The sequence below is a fragment of the Schistocerca cancellata genome, chromosome 9, assembly GCF_023864275.1.
Source record: "Schistocerca cancellata isolate TAMUIC-IGC-003103 chromosome 9, iqSchCanc2.1, whole genome shotgun sequence".
In the NCBI taxonomy this organism is placed as follows: domain Eukaryota; kingdom Metazoa; phylum Arthropoda; class Insecta; order Orthoptera; family Acrididae; genus Schistocerca; species Schistocerca cancellata.
In genome coordinates, this window is record NC_064634.1 from 313768362 (window position 1) to 313795633 (window position 27272).

General features: G+C 38.0%; 1 protein-coding gene and 1 non-coding gene across 2 annotated transcripts in view; both read right to left on the bottom strand.

The window, feature by feature from the left end:
- LOC126100344 (transport and Golgi organization 2 homolog) overlaps nucleotides 1-26304 on the bottom strand; it is a 69824-nt gene extending 43520 nt beyond the window's left edge. Inside the window, exon 1 of the mRNA XM_049910956.1 lies at nucleotides 26015-26304. The gene's annotated coding sequence lies outside the window, so the exon portion shown is untranslated. The remainder of the gene's footprint in view (nucleotides 1-26014) is intronic.
- On the bottom strand, nucleotides 25811-25882 carry Trnap-cgg (transfer RNA proline (anticodon CGG)). The gene has a single exon. It is a non-coding gene; the product is annotated as a tRNA-Pro (tRNA).
- Nucleotides 26305-27272: the final 968 nt, after the last annotated feature.

Genomic DNA, 27272 nt, shown 5'->3' on the forward strand with positions numbered 1-27272 from the left:
TCCATTCAGCAATACTAAACAGTCCTACAAAGTAGTACGTTCAGTCAACGATTTAACAATTGCAAATTTCAGGGAAAGCCTACAGCAGTTAGACTGGGATGAGGTGTACCGTGAACCTGATGCCAATTTAAAATATAATTTACTTCATGACATTTTTGTAAATGCATTTGAAAACTGCTTCCCCAAGAAAATAGTTAAATATACTCGTAAGAAACCTTGTAACAAACCATGGCTTACTAAGGGTATAAAAATATCTTGTAACCAGAAAAGGGAAATGTATCTGACAGCAAGAACGAGTAGTGACCCAGAAACTATCAAACATTATAAAAACTACTGTGTTATATTAAGAAAAGTTATTAAAAAATCCAGAAGTATGTGTATCATGTCTGAAATCAGCAACTCTGATGATAAAATTAAAACAATTTGGAATATTATTAAAAGAGAAACAGGTCAACCAAGAGCACAGGAAGACAGTATTACCATCAAATTGAATGAAAACTTTACGAACAAAAAGTCAGAAGTTGAAAATATTTTTAATAATCATTTTCTAAATGTTGTGGATATAGTAGGATCCAGGTGTTCATTAGAAGATGCTAGGCTGTTAATGGAAGAGGCCATACCTATGCAATTTGATACAATTGAAATCTCACCCACTTCTCCCTCTGAAATTAGGAAAATAATAAACTTGCTTAAAAGCAAAAACTCACATGGAATTGATGGCATTTCCAGCAAAATACTAAAAGCTTGTTCTCAACAGATAAGTAAGATTCTCAGCCACCTGTGTAATAGCTCTCTGGAACAGGGCATTTTCCCTGATAGACTGAAGTATGCTATTGTTATACCTTTGCATAAAAAGGGGGATAGATCTGATGTCAACAATTACCGTCCAATCTCCCTTCTAACAGCTTTATCCAAAATTTTTGAGAAAGTAATGTATTCAAGAGTAGCTTCACATATCTGTAATAATGAAGTACTAACAAAATGTCAGTTTGGTTTCCAGAAAGGTTTTTCAACAGAAAATGCCATATATGATCTCACCAATCAAATTTTGAATGATCTGAATAACCGAACACCACCCATTGGGATTTTTTGTGATCTATCAAAGGCTTTTGATTGTGTAAATCATGAAATTCTGCTAGACAAGCTCAAGTATTGTGGCATGAGTGGGACAGTGCACAAATGGTTTAATTCGTACCTAACTGGAAGAGTGCAGAAAGTTGAAATAAGTAGTTCTCATAATATGCAAAGATCAGACATTCCTCAAACTGGGGAACTATCAAGAATGGGGTTCCACAAGGGTCAGTCTTGGGTCCTTTGTTGTTCTTAATATATATTAATGACTTGCCATTTTATATTCATGAAGAGGCAAAGTTAGTTCTCTTTGCTGATGATACAAGTATAGTAATCACACCTGACAAACAAGAATTAACTGATGAAATTGTCAATACTGTCTTTCAGAAAATTACTAAGTGGTTCCTTGTAAACGGACTCTCACTGAATTTTGATAAGACACAGTACATACAGTTCCGTACAGTGAATGGTATGACACCATTAATAAATATAGACCTTAATCAGAAGCATATAGCTAAGGTAGAATATTCCAAATTTTTAGGTGTGTCCATTGATGAGAGATTAAACTGGAAGAAACACATTGATGATCTGCTGAAACGTTTGAGTTCAGCTACTTATGCAATAAGGGTCATTGCAAATTTTGGTGATAAACATCTTAGTAAATTAGCTTACTACGCCTATTTTCACTCATTGCTTTCATATGGCATCATATTTTGGGGTAATTCATCACTGAGGAATAAAGTATTTATTGCACAAAAGCGTGTAATCAGAATAATAGCTGGAGTCCACCCAAGATCATCCTGCAGACATTTATTTAAGGATCTAGGGATACTCACAGTAGCTTCTCAGTATATATACTCTCTTACGAAATTTGTTATTAACAAACAAACCCAATTCAAAAGTAATAGCAGTGTGCATGACTACAATACTAGGAGAAAGGATGATCTTCACTATTCAAGATTAAATTTAACTTTGGCACAGAAAGGGGTGAATTATACTGGCACTAAAGTCTTTGGTCACTTACCAAATAGTATCAAAAGTCTGACAGATAACCAACAAGTAGTTAAGAAAAAATTAAAAGAATTTCTGAATGACAACTCCTTCTACTCCATAGAGGAATTTTTAGATATAAATTAAAAAAAAAAAATTAAAAAAATAAAATAAAAATAAAAAACACAAAAAAATGAAAAAGTTGTTATATTAACTTAAGTATGTTGTTAAATTAACTTAATTATGTCATGTATTGGAAAATTTGACTCGTTCCACATCATTACGAAATATCGTATTCGTGATCCATGGAACTAGTATTAATCTAATCTAAACCAACAGCGGTCAATCTTACCGCCTTTCGAATCGTGAGAGCCAGGGCACGCCGTGTCATTAAAGAGAGCAAGAAAAGGTCATGGCAGGTGTTCCTGGACTCCATCAACCGTTCCACTTGTTCCACAAAAGTATGGGAAGCCATCCGGAGGATTTCCGGTAAACATAGCCGTTTACCGATAGCTGCTGTCCTGAACCAGGGATGCCTCCAAACAACACCCAGAGCCATTTCTCAGACGCTGGCAGAGCATTTTGCACAAAGTACCGCCACTGCAAACCAGGATCAAGCGTTTCGTCACTACCGTGCGACTGTCGAAAGAGCAACCTTGGACTTTCGGTCGAACAGTTCTGAGGCCTACAATTCCCCTTCTCCATGTGGGAACTTGAATCGGCACTTACTGAGACTTCTGACACTGCACCAGGTTACGACCGCATCCAGTACTCCATGCTTCGACATCTGCCAGCGGCGTCAAAGGAAATCCTCCTCGAATGTTTTAATCTCATATGGCAGACAGGAGTGTTCCCCACCTCGTGGAGGGAGGCAATCCTCATCCCTCTCCTCAAACCAGGAAAGGACCGCACATGTCCCGGTAGTTATCGTAGTATCGCCTTGACAAGCTGTGTTGGAAAGACCCTGGAACGGATGGTTAACTGGCGTCTGGTCTGGCTGTTAGAGACCAGACAGCTCCTTAGCCGCTTTCAGTGTGGATTCCGAAAATTTCGGCCCACGGTCGACAACCTGACCCTCCAAGAGGCGGCTATTCAGCAGGCTTTTCTCCATCAGCATCACTGTATCGGTACCTTCTTTGATATCAGTAAGGCATATGACACTACTTGGAGACACTGTATTCTTGCACAAATGCATCAATGGGGCTTTCGTGGCCGCCTCCCCATTTTCATTCGGTCTTTCCTGTCTCAGCGGTTTTTTTGGACCCGCGTTGGTAACACACTGTCTGATCGCTTTGAGCAAGAGAACGGTGTCCCCCAGGGCAGTGTTTTAAGTGTTACCCTCTTTGCCATAGCCATCAACAGTATAACGTCTACAGTGAGGAGTCCAGTACAGTGCTCCTTATTTGTGGACGACTTTGCTGTTTTCTGTTCCTCCTCCAGTGTTGCAACTGTGAGCCGTCAGTTGCAGCTAACAGTGCGGCGGTTAGAGGAGTGGGCTGCAAAGACGGGTTTTCGATTTTCTGCCAATAAGTGTGTTTATGTTCATTTTAATCATTCTCGTCAACTTTTTACTTTGCCTGCCTTGCATATGGGGGATACTGTCCTACATTTTAGAGACACAGTGCGGTTCCTAGGCCTAATTTTTGACTCCAGGTTGTCATGGCTGCCACACCTATGTGACTTGAAAGCCAGAACGCTGAAGGCACTGAACATTCTCAAGTGCCTCAGCCACAGGTCTTGGGGCACGGACAGGGTGCGTCTCCTTCAGTTTTATGGTGCTTTTGTGCATTCACGGCTGGACTATGGCTGCACAGTATATGGGTCAGCGAGGCCATCTTATTTGCGGATCCTTGATGCTGTTCACCATGCTGGGATCCGACTGGCCACGGGTGCTTATCGCCCCAGTCCCGTACCCAGCCTCTGTGCTGAGTCTGGCGAACTGCCACTTACCATCCAGCGGCAGCTCCTGCTGGTGCGCCAGGCTTGTAAGTTTCTTGCAGCTCCCAGCTCGCCTACTCACCATCTTGTTGCCCATCCACCTCTGGACCGCCTTTTTTCCCGCCGTCCCCGGGCTACGTTGCCATTTGGGATCCGTGTGCAATGTGTACTAGAGTCGCTTGGTGTGGAGTCTATACAACCCCAAATCCAGGGTTTTAACCGCCTGCCATCCTGGTTACTGAAGAGGCCCAGAGTGATTTTAGATTTATTGCAGTACAAGAGAGATTGCACTCCTGCCACCGTTTTTAATGCAGCATTTTCTGCCATTTTATCTGAGCACCACGACTATGTAGCTGTTTTTACGGATGGGTCGAAACAAGGGGATTCTGTTGGTTGCTCAGTTGTTTGTTTTTCCATATCGTGTCCTCAAGGTCCGACTGCCTCAGACTTTTACTGTCTTTGTTGCAGAATTGTCTGCGATCTTGCGGGCACTGGAGCACATGAGACATTCTTCCTCTCCTAAATTTCTTGTCTGTTCCGATTCACTCAGTGCCCTTCACTCATTGCAACATTTGTATCCGGCAGACAAAATTGTCCAGACCATCCAGGATGCCCTCCTCCGACTACAGCGACTGGGGAAGGTTGTAGCTTTTTGCTGGGTTCCGGGGCATGTCGGCATTGCTGGGAATGAAAGGGCAGATCTCGCAGCCAAGGAGGTGTGTCTCGATCCACAAGTATCTCAGTGTGCTATCCCCTTGCATGCACTCACCTCGCTGTTGAGCTCATGGGTCATGCGCCGGTGGGAGGATGAGTGTCTGGAAGTGACTGACAATAAGCTCCGTATAGTCAAGCCCACAATGCGTGTGTGGTGTACTTCCTTTCAGCCCCATCGACGGGACAAGGTTCTCCTCACTCGGCTTCGAATAGGCCACAGCCCTATGACGCATGGCTTCCTTCTCCAGCGAGAGGACCCTCCAATGTGTGGTGCTTGTGGCGTCCAGGTCACTGTGCGCCACGTTTTATTGGATTGCGTTTTATTTTCTGACCAGCGGGTCACGGCTGACTTGCCAGCAGACCTGCCATCTCTTTTAGGCAACACTCGGACGAATGTGGTTAAAGTTTTAAAGTTCTGTGCCCTGTCATATGTTTTTACAAAGATTTTAGGGAGAGGATTTTAATTTGTTCACTGTGTGACAAGCTCGCCCACTTTTTATGTAAGTGGCCAGCCAATAACAATTTCCTGTGACATTTTTGTTGCTATGTTTCCCCTTTCCTTAGGTTTTACTTTCTTCTGTAGCATTTTCCTTGCTTTCTTTGAGTGTGTGCTTTAGTTTTCTTAGGTCTGTCCACATTCGTTCCTTTTAATGTGTGTCAGGGCGCTGATGACCTCGATGTTGAGTGCCCATAAGCCCCAACACGCACACACACACACACACACGTATTAGATATTATGAATCTCTGTCAGATATAATTCTACAGGAATCCCACAAGGCTCAATCTTAGGACCAAACTTGTTTCTCTTTTACACAAGCAATCAGCCAGTCACATTTGCTGATGATGTTTCAGTACTTATTGAGATAGACAATGTGACAGAAATTCTGATGGTGTAATAAACACTCTGAACAACTGAGATACATAGCTTCAACAAAATGATCATAAACTTAACATTTTAAAGACTCTGTTTACACAGTTTAAAACCAAACAATAAAAAAATCAGAGACATCAATATCATGAATAAAAATCAAGTTATGGAAGAAGTTCAGTCCATCAAATTCTTGCGACTAAACCTGAACAAAAATCTAAGCTTTCAAACACACATAGATTATTTAGCTACTAAATTAAATAATATTGTTCTTGCAATACTACTTGGTGTAACAGACATAAACAGCCAGAAAGTGATATACCACAGTCACTTTGAAACCTTAATTAGATACGGTTTAATATCTGGGGGAAATTCAACCCACATGTTACAAATCCTGCTACTTCAAAATATAATTGTTAGAAAAATGTGTGTTGCCACTCCAGAACCTCTTTTAACCCATTATTCAAGAACCTAAAAATATTACCTATCCCTGCAGTGTACATATTTGAAATTATCCGCTTTTTACACAGTAACCTTGAGCTAACTGAAGAAAACAATGCAAACATATGTGAAACACTAGACACAAATAAAATTTCATTCTTCTAAAACATTGCTTAAAAGTCTACCAATGGGCACCCTAGTGCATGGGTATAGAAATCTACAACAAACTCAAGGGCTGAGATGTACTGGATATGGAAATTGGTTCATTTAGAAGAAAACTACACGATTTCCTTGTTGAAAAATGCTACTACTCAGTTGAGGAATTTGTGAATGAAGAGATGATTCATTTGAACAGTGTGACCATTTGATATCATAGTGTTGTGTATGTATACAATAATATCTGGAAAATTTAGACGCTAAGTACTGGTACATCATAAGAAAACCAGTTTAATAGTATTATTGTGTTCGTATTTGTATTTGTATAAACATGTGCTAGTAAAAATAATGTTAAAGAATTGTGTAATTATTTGTATCATAAGGTAACAATTAACATGTCTCCTGCACAGCACAATCAGATGATCTGTAAAATGTATGTTATGAGATGAATAAAACATAAATGCAATGCAGACTGGAGAAAGACAAATATTTATTTATAGCATTTGTATATTTAGAAAAAGCTTTTAACAATACAATACATTCTTGAAATTCTGAAGTTATCTACAACTAGTACAAAAACCAGTTACAGATGTGACATGAAATGGAAGCAGTTGTTGGGAAGTGAGTGATACAGGATTGTAGAGTGTAATTTTTATGTTATTCAGTGTATACATAGAGCAAGTAGCAAAGTACTGATTGTCTGTTTGTTATTTGGTTTTGTTTGATTAAATTATGCAATGAGCATATACTTGTAACATAGGACAAGCCAATTTAATGTCTTAAAGTCTCTAGCATACATATGCAATATAAAATATTAAATTGGCAACTGATAACTACATTGCCTACATTTTTCTCTTGATTTATACACTGGCTGGCACAAAAAATGCAACATTTCAGTTTCTTACAAATAATTTATTTTAAACTTTTTATTTTAAATTCTACTCACTTTTACGACACTTATCTACTATTTGATGGTAAAATAGTGTTTTATGGCCCCATCTAGGTGTCTGTGTTCTTTGAGTCTTCTTCAGATGGTTTCCTCTCTAACACTGACCCTCTTCAACTTGGTGGAGTTGATTTTGTGCTTCAGTGGCGGAGGGTGGAGTTGATTTTGTGCTTTAGTGGTGGAGTGACAGTTGCGGAGAACGTTAAATTGGAATAAGTAGTCATTTCTAGCCAATGTTGCCCTTATCAGGCCCATACCAGGGTTCCTGGCATAGCCTCCAGTTTCTCTGGATCTCCTTCAGTTCTAGATATTATGGAAGGTGTAGCTCTTGACATTTCTGTTCCATAAAGTATGCCATGACCATCTTCCACCAAAGCAATAATTTCTACAGCATCTTCAGTGTTTTAACAGAACGTCTACCCCAGAAAACTGATTACAATAGTCACAGAAAGTGCCTACAAACACATGTGATCAAAACAGGAACAATACAAGATATAACAATAAGTGCTACAAAAGTGGGAAATCATTATTGCCTTACATCAAGTGATATGTTTTTCAGATTGCACAGGAAAGAATTATTAAGGCTAGTGCAATAAACAATTCATACTTCATTGGTTGCTCACAAACGAATTATTTATTATGTGTTGCTTTTTCATGCCAGTCAGTGTATTCAGGTCTTAAACTTATTTACATACTCCATCACTCAGATGGCTACAGAACAGAAAGTAGAAAGATATGTCATTATGCACACAGTATATTCAGGTGATTACAGTACATACAGCTAATAATTATTTACATGTATATTCTTCTACACTATAAAGTTATTTTTCCAATAAATGGTACTTAAGAAGTTTCTGAAATGTCTTTTCACACATACTCTCCAGTACACTTACAATAAGACACTTTATCAGTTTTGCTCCTGAGTATCAAGGATTTTCTTAACAGCTCTGTGTGGTATGCTTCTCAGCCGGCCTTTATTTCTTTTGTCATATGAATGAACATTTGCATTTTTTTCTAGTACAGTATTGCCTTTGATTAATGAAATTATTGTTCTGTATATGTGCATGGATAGAAATGTCAGTATTTTTAGACTGTGGAAAGCAGTTTTGCATACATCTATTTGTTTGTTTTTTATTCAGCATGGTCATAATTATTTTTGTATTAGTGTTTCTCCAGACAGTAATTCCATATTGTAAGTATGGCCCAAATAGATCATGTAAGTTGTTTGTTATAATAATGTGCAAGCTGTTTTATAATAAATATTACAGTGCTTAATTTACAATAAACATTATCTACCTGTTGTCCACATTGGACCTCACTGTCAGATTTAATCCCCAGAGAATTACAGAGGTAACTTCTTTCAGTCTTGTTTCACCTATGAATATATCTAAGTGATCTCCCTTTTCTCTATTTGTGAACATGATGAACACTATTTATTTATTTCTCATATGGTTTTTAAGCACAATATTAAATTTAATATAAACAATAGCATATGTAATTGACAAACAGATATCTCAATTTTTACTACAGTCAACTGTGTCATTCTTTACTGTCAGGATAGACCCTGATGGGACATTCTGCAAGTATGTGATGAATGGTTTACCTAGCTGCTCCACAAACAGGTTTTGGAGATGGATCCTTACCCTGCCTTGAAGAGAATCCATACTTCTGCTATGATTGATGCATATTCTGTTAAACATTGTCCTTGTTCTATATGACAGGTCAAAGGCTGAGGGTTTCTTTCTTATATAAGGCAAGATTTGGCAATGTGAAAAGCAAACTTCTGTCCAGTCAGACTGTTAAGTTGAACTGAGATATTTTTGTGAATGGTTTTCTTGACTGAAGCCAGTTTCTTTCTAGGATAACCACATCTTGATGGCTAGGGAGTTGCGGGTTGCCTTGTATGTATTTAAACTCACGAAGCTGCTTTTCATTGAAGTCCATGGGGCAGAATGTGGCTCAATGTGGACAACTATTCAGTGGGGGTTGATTTTAGTGCACTACTGATAATTCTCGTTGTGTTGTTAAGCTCTCCATTGAGAGTTTGTGTGAGTGCATTATTGAGCCATACAGGAGTACCGTATCCACAGAAGAGTAGACTAGTCCAAGTGCTGAAGTGCAGAGAGATTCATCTGCTGAGCTCCAGGTTGTTCTGCATAGCTTATATAGAATGTTTTTCCTAGTTCACATCTTCACATAGCATTTTCTAGATGCTTCTTATAGGGCAGTGTCCATTCCAGTGTAACCCCTAGCTATTTTGGGTGCTGATTATGGTGAAGCAATCTGTCACAAAATAGATATGGAGCTGCCTACCTATTTGCTGCTTTGTTGCACAAATGTAGCAAGTCATCTCTGTCTTTGTAGGGTCTGATTTCAATCTCCATTTCCAAAAGTTTGTTCCCATTATTACAAGACCAGATGTTAAGATAGCTTTCGTTTCTTCAAAATTTCGATGTCCCCATCATCACCTAGTCATCAGCATAACCAAATCCATGAATGTGTTCATTTTAGATTTTTAATTAAGTCATCCCGCATGATACTGTGCTATTTGTTGAAATAAATGTGTTTCTTTCCAATGTTTCCAGATTTTTTTCTACATTTGCCAATGTCATCTCATCAGCATAAACAATTTTCTATCCTTTCACTTATCTCAGTATTATTTATAAAGAGGCTGAACAAAAGTAGATCAGGTTTTAATCCTTGAGATACATCATACTTAATATCTCTGATTTTGGATCCTGTAGTCACACACTTCTTTCTGTTACCAATGTGTGGTTTTGTCCATTGTGCTGTGTGATGATGTTTACCATAGCTTTAAAATTTTTAAGTTAGCACTGTATGGCTGATTGCGTCAACAACTTTAGACAAACCCAGAAACATAGCAGTCAGTGAATTTCTTTTGCCTTTTATATCTATAACAGATTCTGTTAGGGTTGAGATTTTTCTTTTTGGAAACCATGTTATGCCAGTATCGGAATAGTGTGTTTCTCTAGGAATGTAATGAACATACAGTGCATAAGAATCTCTAGTATTTTTGAGAAACCAGATATTAATATGCTGGTCTGTAGTTATTTGGATCATCTTTATCACTTTCTTGTATATTGGCACTGCTTTGAATATTTTTAATTTTTCTGGAAATAATTATTCTCTGAATTTGTTAATTCAGAGAAAAATATAGTTCAATTATTTCTTCACTTACATACTTCGTTAAATAATTTGATATTTCATCATCTCCCCTCTCCATGTAACACCACTTTATCATAGTACTGGCCACATAAGTGGAGAGATGTGTGTATTCACAAGAAACTGAGAGCTATGGTAAAGTGAACATAGCTATTGGCCAGGTCTCTCAAGCCACAGGTCTCATCAGATGAACCTTACAAAACATGTCCCACAATGCCCCATTTCTTCCCACATACTTTCCAGAGTCCTTATCTCCACCATCTTAGGTGCCTTGCCCAAATGTCCAATGTGATCTGTGCCAAGTGGTGCGTGGCACATAGCAAAATGTGTTGTGAATGAAGCCGCAGGGATACCAGACGATCTCTCTGAGTTACTAGTATTATACCGGTATAGGGCTCCACTGGTGTTGGCCTGATGTATCTCCAGTTCTTGTGGGACCAAAACAGAGAATAGAGAAACAAATTTAAAAACTGAGGGACTTGATGGTGCCTCAAATACTAAAACATTGGATGTTGAATCAATGGAAGCTGTTTCTACTGTTTCCCTGTCCAGGAAGTGCAGAATGTCATTGACAAGTTGGGCCAGATGAAGATCACAGCCTTGTCAAGGGCACAGAGGAGGAAACTTCTAGGAGAACAGAGAGAAAGGAAGGCAAAAAATTCCTTTCAAAAAATTAATGGAGGTAATTAAAAAGTCTTCAATCTAAGATCGCAATAATATACTGTCTTAGAGTGAAGGGGGTAAACAAACCCCTCCCATTTTCAAGTCATGGAATAAGAGGATGAGTCTATTACTTCCACTTCCCATGACAAACAGACCCAGAAAAAGCCAAAGCAGGAAATAGGGAAGCAGACCCATAGTACTACACTCTCAACTTTTAGGATAATTCAGCAATGATGTCCATTTGTTAACGTCACCCTGCAGCAGGAGGAGCTAGTTTGAAAAGATTAGGGAAGACAGAAGGCAAGATCCCAAACTCAGGAGGGACAACGTGAACAAAGGTGCACCAAGCTTTGTCGGTGAGGGGAATAAGAGCAGCTGACTGTCTGAAGGAGATAGATATCTGTGGGAGAAGGCAAAGCTGCTGATCAAGACAGCCAAGGAACTTCTCAGGGCTATGAAGATATCAATATTTCTACCTAAACTGCTTAAGCATGTACCTCCAAAGACCCTTTTTGAGAAAATATGAGTGCAGGGACCAGAAAGTTTCCACAAATGACTGGAGGATAATTAACTGGAAGGTTGCATCTGACACCTAAACACTTGTGGGAGAAGATGTTGTGAAATCCCTGAAGGCAATGCAAGTTCAGGGCATAAACCAGAATTTAGGGTCCTTGCAGGTTACTGTCAAGGTGCTTAAGCTCATCAGAATTGACAATGGGGCAAGCTGCCAGCTAGAAGAGCTGCAGAGAAATCTGCAACACATCAAGGTGGCAACTGACACATTGGGACACCTTCTGAGCAGACAGGAGATAGATGTAACCCTGATCCAAGAATACAGTTTATATATATTCCATGAACCATGGACCTTGACGTTGGTGGGGAGGCTTGCGTGCCTCAATGATACAGATAGCCATACCGTAGGTGCAACCACAATGGAGGGGTATCTGTTGAGAGGAATGTGTGGTTCCTGAAGAGGGGCAGCAGCCTTTTCAGTAGTTGCAGGGGCAACAGTCTGGATGACTGACTGATCTGGCCCTGTAACACTAACCAAAACGGCCTAGCTGTTGTGGTATTGCAAACGGCTGAAAGCAAGGGGAAACTACAGCCATAATTTTTCCCGAGGGCATGCAGCTTTACTGTATGATTAAATGATGATGGCGTCCTCTTGGGTAAAATATTCCGGAGGTAAAATAGTCCCCCATTCGGATCTCCGGGTGGGGACTACTCAAGAGCACGTCGTTATCAAGAGAAAGAAAACTGGCGTTCTACGGATCAGAGTGGGGAATGACAGATCCCTTAATCGGGCAGGTAGGTTAGAAAATTTAAAAAGGGAAAGGGATAGGTTAAAGTTAGATATAGTGGGAATTGGTGTAGTTCAGTGGCAGGAGGAACAAGACTTTTGGTCAGGTGAATGCAGGGTTATAAATACAAAATCAAATAGGGGTAATGCAGGAGTAGGTTTAATAATGAATAAAAAAATAGGAGTGCGGGTAAGCTACTACAAACAGCATAGTGAATGCATTATTGTGGCCAAGATAGACACGAAGCCTACGCCTACTACAGTAGTACAAGTTTATATGCCAACTAGCTCTGCAGATGATGAAGGAATTGATGAAATGTATGATGAGATAAAAGAAATTATTCAGGTAGTGAAGGGAGACGAAAATTTAATAGTCATGGGTGACTGGAATTCGACAGTAGGAAAAGGAAGAGAAGGAAATGTAGTAGGTGAATATGGATTGGGGGTAAGAAATGATAGAGGAAGCCACCTGGTAGAATTTTGCACAGAGCATAACTTAATCATAGCCAACACTTGGTTCAAGAACCATGAAAGAAGGTTGTATACATGGAAGAACCCTGGAGATACTAAAAGGTTTCAGACGCAGCAATACAAAAATTTTGCTTACAATTAAGACATGAAAGATGGGAAGAAGTATATTCAGAAAATAATGTGAATCAGAAATTCTCCAAATTCATGTCGGAGTTTAAGATAATATTCGAAGAAGCCTTCCCCAAAGCACTAAGTTCTACTGGAACATCCACCAAAAATAAGTGGATTACCACAGGAATTAGAAAATCTGCCCAAACTTTTAAATACCTAAACTCTATAAAAAACAACAACAGTGATCCAGATTTTCTTCATTACTACAGAAACTACAAAAAAATCTATAGGAAGGTGCTCAATGTTGCAAAAAAAAGGCCAATGATAGACTAATAAATCTAGCTAAAAATAAAAGTAAAGCTACATGGACTATAGTGAAACAAGAGACAGGAACTGCAACACAAAGGCAAATAAACACCCAAATCAGGAACAAAGAAAACCTAACAAGTACCCCAAAAGAACTAGCAAACTTTGTTAATTCTTACTTTAGTAGTATAGCTACAAAGTTACAGGAAAATTTTTCAAAATCTCATAATCCACGAACACGGGAATATACATCAAATTCAATGGTATTGCTACCCACTACTGAGGAAGAAGTATGTAATGTGGTAAGGAAATTAAAGAGCAAAAATTCAGCAGGTTTAGATGAAATTCCAATGTCTGTGCTGAAAAAATGCATAAATAGTATCAAAGCCCCCCTAACCAATATCATAAATGAATCTTTCAAAGCCGGTTGTTTCCCTGATTATCTGAAACATGCAAAAATTTTACCTCTACACAAAAAAGATGATGTAGAAAACATTGAGAACTACAGGCCAATTGCCCTACTGTCATCATTTTCCAAAATAATAGAGTCCATAATGAAGAACAGACTTATGAGCTATCTAAACAAATACAACCTTCTTTCAAATGACCAATTTGGTTTCAGACCCGGCAGAGATACAGAAATGGCAATAGCACATTTCACTAAAGTGGTTTTAGAAGCACTGGATGAAGGCAACTATGTATCTGGCATATTCCTTGACCTGTCAAAGGCCTTTGATACAGTTGACCACCAGAATCTATTACTTAAGTTAGAAGCACTAGGAGTAAGAGGGGTAATCAACAAATGGTTCCATTCATACCTAAAAAATAGAGTACAGTGGGTAGAGATCTCGCATGTCTCCAGTAGATCAAAGTTCATAGAAAAACACCTGTCAGATCCACAACATATTAATATTGGGGTCCCTCAGGGAAGTGTGCTGGGTCCAGTGTTGTTCTTGATTTATATAAATGACTTTCCACAATATATCCGACATGGAGAGAAGATATTGTTTGCCGATGACAGCAATATTATAATCACCAGTGAGACATCAGCACAAATGTTGGAAAATTGTAATGAATCACTGAAAGATGTCTACAAATGGTCTACAGAGAATAAAGTGACCTTAAATATTAAGAAAACAAATAGCATACGCTTTAGAATAAACAGAAAAAACAGTCCCCTAAAGTTAAAGCTACATAACACCTCTGTAGACGAAGTGCCCACCACAAAATTCCTAGGGTTGCATATTGACAGCCAGCTTAGGTGGAGTGAACATGTTAAAAAACTCACAAAGAAGATATCTACAACGTGTTACGCACTTAGAGTTCTCTCCTCAGTATGCAGCGATGAATGTCTAAGAACTGTATATTTTAGCTATGCACATTCAGTCATAAGCTATGGGATAATTTTCTGGGGAAATAATGTACTCAACCTACAAACAGTTTTTAAAGTGCAGAAGAGAGCAGTGAGAATTATAACTAAAAGCAGTAAGTGGGCTCACTGCAGAGAACTATTCAAAATACTTGGTATTCTAACTGTTCCCTGTTTATTTATGTTCCACACTATAGTATATATAAAGAAAAATATAGTGAATTATAGTACAAACTGCATTTTACACAGCTATAGCACAAGAACAAGCCACTGCCTTCATCTAGATAGGAGAAATAAGCATAAGACCCAAAAAAGTTTCTTGTATCAGGGTGTAAAATTGTATAACAAGCTGCCACAGGAAATCAAAGAAATTAACAGCATGTACTGTTTCAGAAAAACTCTTAAACTGTATTTTCAGGAACACTGTTTTTACACAGTAAGTGAATATTTAAATGTTTGAATGTAATTTAAGTGACATAATGACATTGTATTGTATATTCTGTAAATGTATAACAAGCTGCACAGGACATCAAAGAAATTAACAACATGTACTGTTACAGAAAAACCCTTAAACTATATTTTCAGGAACACTGTTTCTAAACAATAAGTGAATATTTAATTGTTTGAATGTAATTTAAGTGATAAATGTCATTGTATTTGTATACTCTGTAAATGCATATAAAAGTGTCAATGTATCTGCAAAAATCACTGTATCCAAACTGACAACATCCATACATTGCAAAATGTCTACGGATGGCTAATCAAATAAACAAATAAACAAATAAACAGATAGATTATATAATGGTAAGACAGAGATTTAGGAACCAGTTATTAAATTGTAAGACATTTCCAGGGGCAGATGTGGACTCTGACCACAATCTATTGGTTATGAACTGTAGATTAAAACTGAAGAAACTGCAAAAAGGTTGGAATTTAAGGAGATGGGACCTGGATAAACTGACTAAACCAGAGGTTGTACAGAGTTTCAGGGAGAGCATAAGGGAACAATTGACAGGAATGGAGGAAAAAATACAATAGAAGAAGAATGTGTAGCTTTGAGGAATGAAATAGTGAAGGCAGCAGAGGATCAAGTAGGTAAAAAGATGAGGGCTAATAGAAATCCTTGGGGAACAGAAGAGATACTGAATTTAATTGATGAAAGGAGAAAATACAAAAATGCAATGAGTGAAGTAGGCAAAAAGGAATACAAATGTCTCAAAAATAAGATCGACAGGAAGTGCAAAATGGCTAAGCAGGGATGGCTAGAGGACAAATATAAGGATGTAGAGGCTTATCTCACCATGGGTAAGATAGATACTGCCTACAGGAAAATTAAATAGACCTTTGGATAATAGAGAACCACTTGCATGAATATCAAGGACTCAGATGGAAACCCAGTTCTAAGCAAAGCAGGGAAAGCAGAAAGGTGGAAGGAGTATATAGAGGGTCTATACAGGGCGATGTTCTTGAGGACAATATTATGGAAATGGAAGAGGATGTACATGAAGATGAAATAGGAGATACGATACTGCGTGAAGAGTTTGACAGAGCACTGAAAGACCTAAGTCGAAACAAGACCCTGGGAGTAGACAACATTCCATTAGAACTACTGACAGCCTTGGGAGAACCAGACCTAACAAAACTCTACCATCTGGTGAGTAAGATGTATGAGACAAGCGAAATTCCCTCAGACTTCAAGAAGAATATAGTAATTCCAATCCCAAAGAAAGCAGGTGTTGACAGATGTGAAAATTACCGAACTATCAGTTTAATAAGTCACAGCTGCAAAATACTAACGCGAATTCTTTACAGACGAATGGAAAAACTGGTAGAAGCTGACCTCGGGGAAGATCAGTTTGGATTCCATAGAAATGTTGGAACACGTGAGGCAACACTGACCCTAAGACTTATCTTAGAAGAAAGATTAAGGAAAGGCAAACCTACATTTCTAGCATTTGTAGACCGAGAAAAAGCTTTTGACAATGTTGACTGGAATACTGTCTTTCAAATTCTGAAGGTGGCAGGGGTAAAATACAGGGAGCAAAAGGCTATTTACAATTTTTACAGAAACCAGATGGCAGTTATAAGAGTCGAGGGACTTGAAAGGGAAGCAGTGGTTGGGAAGGGAGTGACACGGGGTTGTAGCCTCTCCCAGATGCTATTCAATCTGAATATTGAGCAAGCAGGAAAGGAAACAAAAGAAAAGTTCGGATTAGGTATTAAAATCCATGAAGAAGAAATAAAAACTTTGCGGTTTGCTGATGACATTGTAATTCTGTCAGAGACAGCAAAGGACTTGGAAGAGCAGTTGAACGGAATGGACAGGGTCTTGAAAGGATGGTATAAGATGAACATCAACAGAAGCAAAACGAAGATAATGGAATGTAGTCAAATTAAATTGGGTGATGCTGAGGGAATTAGATTAGGAAATGAGACACTTAAAGTAGTAGAGGAGTTTTGCTATTTGGGGAGCAAAATAACTGATGATGGTCGAAGTAGAGAGGATATAAAATATAGACTGACAATGGTAAGGAAAGCATGTCTGAAGAAGAGAAATTTGTTAACATCGAGTATTGATTTAAGTGTCAGGAAGTTGTTTCTGAAAGTATTTGTATGGAGTGTAGCCATGTATGGAAGTGAAACATGGACGATAAGTAGTTTAGACAAGAAGAGAATAGAAGCTTTCGAAATGTGGTGCTACAGAAGAATGCTGAAGATTAGATGGGTAGATCTCATAACTAATGAGGAGGTATTGAATAGAATTGGGGAGAAGAGGAGTTTATGGCACAAGTTGACTAGAAGAAGGGATCGGTTGGTAGGACATATTCTGAGGCATCAAGAGATCACCAATTTGGTACTGGAGGGCAGCATGGAGGGTAAATATCGTAGAGGGAGACCAAGAGATGAATACACTAAGCAATTCAGAAAGATGTAGGCTGCAGTAGGTACTGGGAGATGAAGAAGCTTGCACAGGGTAGATTAGCATGGAGAGCTGCATCAAACCAGTCTCAGGACTGAAGACAACAACAACAACAACATCAACAACATAAAGGGAACATGTCAGACCTCAGAGGAACTGGAGGTAAGCTCATTTATACTAGAAATCTAAAAAAAATAAACAGAACTTGTACTTATGTTAAGAATTAAATTTCATAAATGCTAATGTCACTATGTTCCAGTGACTTAATGCCCATCAGGACGGAAAAGCATGAGGAAGGGAAGGGAGCTTGAGAGGAAAGAGGAATTGTGCATGCCTCAGCTTACCTTCCTTTGGAGAACAGTACTACTCCTTCCCAGGAAGTGAGGGGACTGGTAGACAACTGCTCACAGCTGAATGAACAACTTCTGGTTAGTTGCAATGTCAGTGGCCACAACCTGGTGTGGGGAAGCAGTGACATCAAGTGCAGAAGTGAGTACCAACTTGAATACCTATTGTAGAGCAATCCCAAGATCTTGAATAAGGCTAAGGAACTTACTTTCAATAACAGAAAAAGGGAAGAAGTAATTATATAACTTTTGGACCCATGTTAATGGACAGTTATGTAACATAATGGCATGTGGCGATGGACCTGTCCTTGCCTGATTTCATGTGTATTAAGTTTGAGGTTGAAATAGTTGCTAAGCAGACTATGCCCCAAAAGGAATCCTAGTAGCACAGACTGGGACTCATATAGGAAAGTCCTAAACTTGTGCTTATCTGAAGGGAAAGCTCCAAAGAATCCAGTAGAGACAGAGGAAATAGCAGATGAAATTATGTCTGCCATCATGACCTTGTACCTGTTCAGTCACCAAGAAGTGCACAAACAGGAATGCACCCTAGTGGAATAATAATCTTGAATTGCAAATGAAGCAGACAAGAAGACTGTTCAACTCTGCAACAAGGAAAGGACAATTATCAAACTATTGGGAGACCCCTGCCAAATACAATCTCTCTATTAAGCAAGCAAAGCAATCATCCTGGAAGGTATTCTGTGACAAGGAAGAAGGTACAGCTGTCAGAACCAGACCTCACAAAATCATCCCAAGAATACGAACAAATCCAATGAGTGCAGTAAGGAAGGAGAATGGTGAGCTTATAAGGACAGTGTGTGAGACACTGGATGTTCTACTCAAGATTCGCTTCCTTCTGTGCATTCTGGAAGATGCCACAGATGAAGCTTCAGTCCATGGAAGGAGCTGTTTATAGATAACCAATAGGAGAACTGGGACTTTCCCAGAGAATATGTTGACTTCAAAGAAATCCAATAGTCAATGATAATGTTTCAGCCACTCAAGTCACCAGGCCCAGATGGAGCTATTCTGTCTCTACAGGCAGGAGAGGGATTAATCAGACTTCTATACAGACTGATTAGAGTCGTTCTAACAGCAGAAATCATTCCTAATACTTGGAGGACAATTAAGCTTGTTTTCATTCCAGAACCAAGGAGACTCAATTGCATCAAGGTTAAGGATATGAGAACTATCAGTCTAACCTCCTTTTGTGTAAATACATAAGAAAAACTAGTTACTGTGCATGCTACTCATGACAGGTTAATTGAGATTCCTCTACACTAAAACTAACATGCATATCAACCAGGTGAATCATGTGAAACAACATTCACCAACTTTTTGGAAATGTAGAGAAAGATCTACAGTTCCAGTAAATTGCTCTCTGCTTCTTTCTGGATACTAAGGGGGCCTTTAAGAATATGGCTTTTGAACCCACAGTCATAGTTGCAGAAAAGCATGGCATTAAGACCAGTTTATGATAGTGGATTAAGACAATGCTGAGCAGGAAGAAGCCATCATGATGAATGTGAAAATAGTGGGTGTCCACAAGGTCGAGTTTTGTCTCCACTACTGCACCTAGTGGTGAATGAACTCATTAAAGAGTTAAATGCTAGGCATTACTTTTGACAAGGATAAACAGATGATTTAGTCACAGTAATACTTGGAAAATTTGCGAGCATTGTTAGAACAAGGCACTCTGAACCTTAGGCAAAACTTGTGTAGGGAAAAGGGTCTAGGGGCTAGTCCCAGGAAAGGTGTTGTAGTACCATTTACAAGGAAGCATGACCAGAACATGTACTGGAATCTTAAGCTCTTTGATGAAATTCTGCTGGTAGAGAGGGTAATGAAGTGCTTAGGGGTAAATCTGGATGCAAAACTGACATGGTTCTTTCATGTCAAAAAGATGAGTTCCAAGGCAAAAAGGTGCTCTCATGTCCACTAGAAGAGCCTATGGTAAAAACTGGGGTCTAAGACCCAGGAGAATGTACTGGATAAAACAGCTTTGTAAGAAGAGCTATGATAATTTATGGGGCCACATGGTGAAATAATGTACAACTGTAATTTAAAGTAAATATTATCACAGAAAGCTAACATTTTAGGAATAAGTGGTGTCTCAAAGAAGTGTTTATAGTCATACCTCAAAGACAGAAGCAGAAAGTAGTATTGTGTATTTTTATTTTATTTTACATGTCTAGTTCTGTAGGACCAAACTGAGGAGTAAATCTCCAAGGTCACGAAACATGTCAGTACATTAAATTATGACATAAAAGTAATAACAGATATAATAAAATGTTTATGAACCCAAAAAAGATAAGCCATAAATTTATGTAAACACAATCAGCAATATAACACAGGAATCAGCTTAATTTTTCAAGGAACTCCTCGACAGAATTGAAGGAATGACCCATGAAGAAACTCTTCAGTTTTGATTTGAAAGCACGTGGATTACTGCTAAGATCTTTGAATTCTTATGGTAGCTTATTGAAAATGGATGCAGCTCTATACTGCACATCTTTCTGCACAAGAGACAAGGAAGTGTGATCCAAATGCAGATTGGATTTCTGCCTAGTATTAACTGAAAGCTGCTAATTCTTGGAAATAAGCTGATATTGTTAATAAGAAATGACAGTAAACAATGTATATATCGAGAGGCCAATGTCAGAACACCCTGTGCAGGTGATTTTTATAGTGGTCTGGCTTCATCAGAATGGAAAAGTATCAAGTGTGGAGTGCCACAAGTATCCATTCTTGGTCATTTACTGTTCCTACTATTTATAAATGACCTACCATAATGTAAAAAGCTGCAGTGCATTTTTATCATTTTTGCAAATGACACCAACATTTTGATTGTTTTTCGCACACATGAAACATTTTCAAGGAACTGATAACAATATTCTCATTGATTTATTAAAATGGCTTAGTGTCAATGGACTCTTGTTAAACTTTAATAAAACTAACTATATTCATTTTGCTGCAACTGCCAAAACTGAAGAAGGGATAATTGTTAAGTGTGTGACAGCGACAATAGAAAGAGTTGAAACATTTAAGTTCCAGACTGACTGCAGAGGAAACTGATCTCATCACATAATAAATCTTCACAAGACACTCGCCTCATTGATTTTTGCCGTAAGTATAATCTCCGAGAGTGGGAAATTAAACACTATGAAAGCTATATACTATAGATACTTCCATTCTCTAATGACATATTGAATTGTATTTCGGGGAAATGAATCATTAGCAAAGAAAATATCCTTGGCCCACTAAAAATTCTTATTACTATTTTTCAATATATATTTTCACTTCTGTGTTTCATCAGTAAAAATACTTAGGTGTATAAAAGAAATAATGACTATTATGAATACAATAAAAAGAGGAAGCATGATCTACACAATGACTGTAAAAATCTGACAGTGGTGCAAAAGGTTGAGCAGTACACTTGCACAAGAATTTGTAAGGCTCTACCTCCAGATATTACATGTAAGTTTAATAAAAAGTGCACATTTAGGGAGCTTCTGAGGCAATTTCTTCTGGAAAGGTCATTTTCCAGTTTGGATGAGTTCCTTAGTCACAATGAAACAAATCTTCTAGAACTATAGAATATATGCATGGTTTAAGATAATGTAAGATTGAACAACTAGGCAGATACTCATTTTTTATTTTTAACTTTCTAGGTAAAACTTATGTATGGTGCAAATGTGACCTCATATTAATGTTGTATTTTTGTAATTTTTCTCCATACGTACTGATTTGTTAAAGATCACACAAATTGCAATTCTTTTGAGATACACTCTATATCCCTGTGAGATTATCACAGGCAGACTGAAGGACTAAGAAATGAATAAATAAAATAAACAACAGAAGGTGGTTGTGAAGAACCTCAGGAGGAGCCGAGATTGGTTAACAGATGGAAATAGCAGCACACCCATTGCAGAAATGGAGACATGCCCCCATTACATTTGTGTGACAATGGAGACAGTGGCAAGGCCATATAGGTTAAAAACTAGAAATCTTTAAGATATGCAGAATCTCACACTAATATAATGACTGTGGTAGATATAGAAACGGTTGGGGAAATGCTGGCTGACTATCCAACAGCTTCCATTTGCTGTAACAAACTTTTCAGTCTAACTATTGGAAGCAGGGATCAGTGGAAGAATGAACCATAAGGAAAAAACAATTGGTTTACTGATAGGCTGAAAACAGATGAAGCTGCTGGGGCTGGGAGATATGGAGTACTAGAGTGTGCAGTCTTTCTATGGAAGCTGGTTGGGATATTCGAGATGGATATATTCTTTATCAGGGGGTGCCCAGAGTAGAAACTACATATGTGCTACAAGGATTATTCCATCTACATTTATTCAGACAGCCAAGCAGCTCTGAAACCTCTATCAACTCTGCAAAAAGATCAAATATCATCACAGAATGCCATGAGTATCTTGTGTGGCTGGGGGGAAGCAACAGGGTAAACATGCAGTGGGTTCCTGGTTTCCCAGAAATTAGTGGTAATTAATAAGCATATAGGCTGGCCAGGGCAGGGTCAGATGACTCTATTTGTTCGACTGGAATCAGTCATAACTATCATTAAGGTGATGAAGAAATCTAAATTACATAGCAGGATCAGAAAGTAGCACAAATAATATTGGACTAAGATCCAAAAACAAAATCATGGCAAGCTAACAATTCCAAAAACATGTTTTAAGAGAAGTTTTGCAATCCTCGACCTGGATAAGAGACAGGGGATAATGTAGGCAAAACCGTACTAGTATATGCATATTTTGCATTTTTCCACTCCCATCTTATCTATGGAACTCTTCTATAGGTAACTGCCCCAGCTCAAAAATTGTATTCAAGTGGCAAAAAAAAACCTATCAAATGTATAGCAACATTTACTGCAAGAGAATCTTGTAAAGATCACTTCAAAGTACTCAGTAGGGGACTGATGACCATAGATGTTAAGTCTCATAGTGCTCAGAGCCAAAGTGCTCAGTATTATGACAGTTCCCAAACTCTATACATACAGTGCTAAAGGGAATTTTAAAAACTTTAACCTGAGGATGTCCATACAGAAACACAACACAAGAAGTGGACAGTCAATTGATTGTCCTACATTCGTGTAGATTAGGTGCACTGCACCCACAAATATCTAGGACCCAGATTATTCAATAGAATCCCAAGAGCTGCCCATTCTGTTCCCTTCGTTACATTTAAAATTGTTCAAGCAGAGTGATTTAAGAAGTAAGCACACTGCTCCACAACAGAATATGAGGAATCAGATTTGACTGACATAAAGTCTGACTTCTGTCATACTAAGTTGAATAGAATAGAATATTTTTATTAGCCTTTCAGTATTTTTCATACAATTGGCTTCGTCAAAGTTTACAGAGGGTTTTAGTTTCAGTACGATACTCAAATAGTTACAGAAAGGGGAGAAAAGGAACTAAAGACCTTTTCTTCAGCAATATGTAAAACAATGTTTTATACAATAATTAAATACACACATAAGAAAAGAATCACAGTAAATATCTAGCTTATATAATATCAAAACATTTTCTTCATAACTTAGGTGAAATATATATTTTGATGATTAGTTTCTAAGAATTCTTCAGTTGTATAGAATTCGTTATTTTTTAGCCAGGTTTGCAATGTATTCTTATATTTATTTAGTGGTACTGTACGAGCGGAGCATGCTAACTTATTGAAAAATTTTATGTTTAAGTGCTTATAGTTATTATGGACTATAGCAAGTCTTGTGGAAGGCAAGCCCAGAAGGTGACTATTTCTTGTACTGTGCGCATGCACATCACATCTCATGTTCAATTTTTTCAGATTTTCTCTGGCATTTATTAAACAGTTATTTATGTACATGCTTGGCACTGTCATTACGCCAAGAGATTTAAAATAATTTCTGCAGGACTCTCTGGGTGCTAATCCTTCCATGCACCCGATTGCTTTCTTCTGCCATCTGAAAATACATTCAGCCCCTGGGGAGTTACCCCAAAGCAATATTCCATATTGCAGTTGGGAATGAAAAAAAGCATAGTATGAGTGGAGTAGCAATTTTTCCATCTATTACTATGGCATTCTCAATTTTCATTGATTTAATAATATTTATATTACTTGTAGTCTGTCGTTCAGTGTTGGTTATGTACCATGCTGTTTTACTGTTATGGTTTTAATTTGTTATGGCTCTCTCTATTGAATTGGCCTTTGTGTCTCTTATTAATTGCCTATATGTCTTCCAATACTGCTTTTACGTCTTCATATTCCATGTTTGTCCAAACTTCTTCTAGAGTTTTCTTCCCTCCCCCCCCCTCCCCCCCCCCCCCCCCCCCCCCCACCACCACCAGTTGCTTATGGTTGCTTACCATTACCAAGCTTTTCTGACAGATCATTCTGAGGAAGATTGCAGGGGAAATGCATCATTGTGTTAAGAAATGATGTATCATACATCTCGCCTATGTTGTGCATTTGCATTGTTTCAGTTTAACATTTTTTCGCCAGTATTGTTTTAAAAATGTTCATGTTTTGCAGATTGATAATCTTGACTTCTCTCCTGCATTGCTTTATTTGTTTTAGGGCTAGATATAACACACTAATCCATGAGTGCTAGAGATTGCTGTATGGTCTGGCTTTAACCAGTTTCATTAGCTGTGGAATTACAGATTGTTTTTGCTGAGTGGTGGGGAACTGCACTGTGTGTGTGTGTGTGTGTGTGTGTGTGTGTGTGTGTGTGTGGAGGAGAGAGAGAGAGAGAGAGAGAGAGAGAGAGAGAGAGAGAGAGATGGCTCAGTTATTACATTCAACAATTGACCATCTGGTTCTGCTGTTGAGACATTGGGGTCATCCAGTTTTTTACAGTGTGAGGATTACAATATTACAGTTAAAGCTGCACCAGCTTGTTCTGTTGCTGGGTCAGACTGATCTTCCTCGTTTATGGATTGTAATGGTTCAGTTACATCTTGCTGGTCTTTTAATTTTGTAGGGGTTTTTTCCTCTTCAGTACTATGTGTTTTACTATGATATTTCCGTTACTCTGTTCTGTATTCTGGTCATTATTGTAAACTGTAGTTCCCTGCACAGTTTCTTTCCTTCTTTTTTTGTTTTTCCCCATTTCGTGGAAACAAATGAAAATTTTGAAAAAGTAAAGTAATAACTTTAAGGTTTACTGATGACATTGTAATTCAATCAAGATTTCAAAGGATTTGGAAGATAGTTGTATACATGGATGCTCATACCTCCTTCGGTGTATATTATTTTATTTGACTCACTGAAGCACAGTTCAAAGTCTCAGCAACCTCTCTCCAATATTATAATATCAGTACATCCATTAAAACAATGTACCGTATTTTGCTTCTATAGCGTCTGTCATTTCCGGCAGTAAAATGCGAGGCAGATTTTAATTTTATAGCGAAAAGTATTAAAGAATCATTTGACTGTATGGACCTCTTGGATCCATGATCTTGTGTCAGTGACTTTCGCCACAGAATTAACAACTTTAAAGTCTTCAATTGTAGTAAGTGATTAACACAATAGCTCCATAATTTATAAACGTAGTCCCTTGCAGTTTCCACCCTGTTGTGGCATGTGGATAGTAGTCTTAATAAGATAAATCCAGTGAAGGTAATGTCACATAAATGTTTGAATGTGTTGAGTAACGGGGGAGAAACATAAATATTGGGAAAAGAAGTGTGGTAGGTCAATAAACCTCCGCAGAAAAGTAGTAGGGCTGCCAACAGAGCAATTTTTGAAGAATTAACCCTCTTAATTTTCACATTAAGCGCATTGTCAACTGCGTGGCACTAATTTCCAACGACTAAACAATCTTTCATAAAAAGTGCCGACACATACAGCGATAGGAATCCACTTGTTTCTAGTTTAAATGGTCTGTTATCTATTATTTTTAATTGTAAATTGTTTATATATTTTACGTATAACTGTATTAGATGGTCAGACATCTGCCGGATTTACAGTTTTCCGTAAAATGTTTGCTATGGGAAAAACAAAATATATAACGGGCCTGTCCGGGATTTGAACCCGGGACCTCTCGCACCCGAAGCGAGAATCATACCCCTAGACCAACAGGCCACGGTTTTAGTAGTGAGTAGCATGTCATAAATACGAGAATTGCGAATATCTTATATGTACTTCTTGATACATATATAGAACATTTCGAGTAATGATTGTTTTTCATTGAGGATATGGGGTGATCAAAATTACCTGTTATAAACGGTGTAACTAATGCTCTGTAGGAATCGGAGACTGGCTAATAGCTCACTGTTTACTCTTGTCAACTTGGCGTTGTGTAAGTGTACGAGAGCATTGTCTCACTGAATGTAGATAGCATAGCAGAGACTTTAGATTATTTTCTTACGTCGGCACTACACCTTCATTAAGTGTGATTGTGGTAACAACTCTTCTCTGAGTTTCAGCAGGCTGTAAAGTTGTACGGATCGCAAAATCCGCGACATGCCCTGCCAATACGAGCTATCCCCTGTACTAGTTTTGAATTCTTAATAACTATCGTCGTTCCCGGCTTTTTTTTTTTTATATATACCTGTAATCACAGTGACAACGAGGACGACGTATTGTTACGGAAGATTTTATCTTCTATATGTTCTTATTTTGTTTTGCCATTTATTTTTACTAACTGTTTTATTTGGAAATATATATTACGCTGCCAGTATAAAAGAAAACGACGGTTGATCATCACTGAAGGAAGGGGGGGAGGGGGCGTAACAAACATAGGCAATTTCTATGTATCTTGGACACAATCCGCTGAGAAAACCTTATTAGCCGATAACATGACTCCTCTTATTCAGTTCCGTTGAATTCAATTTATTATCATCCCTTTTATCACATACATCATATAGGAATTATCATAGAGAGAGAGCGCAGTTTGTATTTCTAACAGTTAAAGGAAATTACATTGTTTTTTTCTTTTTTTTTTTTTTAATTACGCTTTACACATCTGCAAAAATTTGTTGTCTTCCTTATACATATAGGTTAAATAACAATAGTTCATAGGAATAAATCAAATGATAAAACCTATCTGTTTCGATGACAGTGATGTTCATAAACACTATAGTAACCTTTACTTAACAATAGTTTCTTTTTCTTTTTTAAATTTATGTAATTTTTATTTTTGTGGCAGGACATTGAACATTATTTTTGGAGATACATCACGCATGGTGCAAAGCTTTTGAATGAATGTCTTGGTGAAAATCTTGTCTGTTAACGTTTTCACAGTTATGTACTTCACTGTTTAGAGTAGAGAATTGTTGATGTGACTTAAGAAAACATATAGATTCACAAATGAATAAAGCAGGAAGGGTCAAAATTTTTAATTCCTTAAGGAGTTCTCTGCATGGCTTTATCTGGGCATAACCCATGAGAATTCAAATGGCTCTCTTTTGGAGCTTAAAACGCTTTTATGTACCTGCTGTATTTTGCCAGAATATAATACCATACCTTATAC